The 2500-nt window shown below is 41.9% G+C and overlaps 1 protein-coding gene across 6 annotated transcripts in view; it reads right to left on the reverse strand.

The window, feature by feature from the left end:
* NPHP4 (nephrocystin 4) overlaps nucleotides 1-2500 on the reverse strand; it is a 571934-nt gene that overhangs the window by 342236 nt on the left and 227198 nt on the right. The window lies entirely within an intron of this gene.

Here is a 2500-nt window from a genome sequence, read left to right on the forward strand (position 1 = left end):
TCTCAGCGCGGGGGAAAAAGGGGGGGGGAATTTTTGATGCTCTGGGGAAAGAGTATAGCTGGCTTGCTTGGGTCCCGTGACGAGCGATTCCACCGCGACCTCGTTGCCGACCGCCGTCTTCCTTGCCTCGGACCCGAGCTACTCGGACTCTTCCCCCAATTCTCCTCAGCCGACTGCCGAAAACCACCAGGACGCCCTCGCCTCCTGACTCCACTACGCTCTTCCAAACTGACTCTCCCTTTTCTGCCACTCTCCGCTCTTCCAAAACTGACTCTGCCCAGATTCGCCTTGCGCTCGGCGCTTTATAGGCCGGCAAGAGAACCCATATGCAAATTTCCGGATCAGAACGAGCTCGGGGGCGGAGCCACGCTGGCCCATTGGACGGAGAAAAAGGGGCGGGAATCTCCCCTGAACCTAGAATTTGCATATCTCGATTCCACACAGACGCGCCTGGAGGCGGGGCCAAACCGCCCCGTGCTTGCTGATGGGACGGATCAGAAGTGGGCGTGTAGCATTTCTGATCCGAATTCTCCTCGGAAAGGCCTCATTTTGCACTCGCGACTCGGCGCATATCTTGTACGAGCCCAGGACAGCCCGACGCTCGGTGCTCACAGGTGGTGCGGGAATGGCCGCAGAAGGAGAGAGGTGAAGGTGGTGGAGGGTTTATGGTGGTGGTTTATGGCCATGGTGCCGTTTGGAATGGCGGTGATGCAATGTTTGCGGGAGCGAGTTGTGAAGGTAAAGATCGTGGCTGTTGGCGTTGTTGTTGTTGTGTGATGGTTGGAGCGTGGTTGGTTCAAAATAAAGATAGAACAGAAAAACGGCTATCTCAAAGCGTCGCAGCCCGAATGAATCACAAATTTTTCCCTCTAAACAACGGGTTTGGGGCTAACTACACATGTACTTACAGAGATATCTCACCTACGGGACCTGAATGGTGGTCTGCGAATCTCCACAACCGCAACAATATATATATATATATATATATATATATATATATATATATATATATATATATATATATATATATACATATATAATTCCAACAATGTGTGTGTGTGTGTGTGTGTGTGTGTGTGTGTGTGTGTGTGTGTGTGTGTGTGTGTGTGTGTGTGTGTGTGTGTGTGTGTGTGTGTGTGTGTGTGTGTGTGTGTGTGTGTGTGTGTGTGTCTGCGACTGCCGTTTCTTGAAAACTGCTGGTCCGATCTGATTGAAACTTGCCAGGAATATTTCTGGGGACCCGAGGATGTACCTTTTGAAGGTTTGATATTAATCGGACAAGCGTTTCCCAAGTTACGGCCATTTATCTGTCAAACCAATGACAGGACACGGTGCTATGACGTCATTGTTACAATTGTTTTTTGTTTTTTTTGTTTTTTTTGCACGTACGGGCACGCACCTACGGGCACGCACTAGTATATTTAATGGCTGGAGTGGTGGGCTTGGGATCTTATATGTCGAGATCTGTATCGATATGATCTGTATATATATATATATATATATATATATATATATATATATATATATATATATATATATATATATATACATATATACATATACATATATGTATATATACATATATGTATATATACATATATGTATATATATATATATATATATATATATATATATATATATATATATATATATATATACCTATACATATTCATACATATATATACCTATACATATTCATACATACATATACATATATATATCTGTATATGTATGTTTGAATATGTATAGGTTTCTATGTATATGTATTGTATAATATGTATATATATATATATATATATATATATATATATATATATATATATATATATGTATGTATATTAGGGTGGTTCTTACTGGTACACCTAAACCAAAAAGAGGTCTTTCTCAAGGTGCTTTTTCCTAATACGGTTCGTATTAATAAGAAAAATATTGGTACCAAATATGGTTCATGTATGGCTTTATTAACCACTGTCACACAGGGAGTGAAAAATACAGTGTTCCAGTCTCTGAATCCATGAATTATAGCATTGTGGCTGTTCGATAGTTAAATGCAAAATGAAACAAGAATCCTTCCTGTTTGAATAAAAATTTGCAAATATTCAACACATAAAGAAGATCAATATAAACTATCACTGTTACTACAGTGTTACGTAGTCCATTGGTCCAGTGAGTAATCAATTATGAGAGGAGTCTGGTTCCTTCCTCGTCTTCTTCGCCTCGGGAAACTGACAGCACTATGACTCAACAACTTGCAGCAGGTATTGGCGTTGCTGCTCATCCTTTGTCAGGAGTTGATTATAGTCCTGGATCAATGTTGCTCCACGCTCAGCAAAATCATTGACAGTGGCGATACCGCACAGGGCTTGCTGTGAAGACTGGTAGGAGGGCATATCCTCCCACTCACTCGGATCTGTGTCAAGGAAGTCCATGTTGATGCTGAATGCCTCAAAAATCCGATGTGAGGCAGACAAAACAAAATCCGCAACAGTCTTGACAGCGA

Source organism: Eptatretus burgeri, chromosome 4 (genome assembly GCF_056783735.1).
Source record: "Eptatretus burgeri isolate ZD-2024b chromosome 4, Ebu_testis_v1, whole genome shotgun sequence".
In the NCBI taxonomy this organism is placed as follows: domain Eukaryota; kingdom Metazoa; phylum Chordata; class Myxini; order Myxiniformes; family Myxinidae; genus Eptatretus; species Eptatretus burgeri.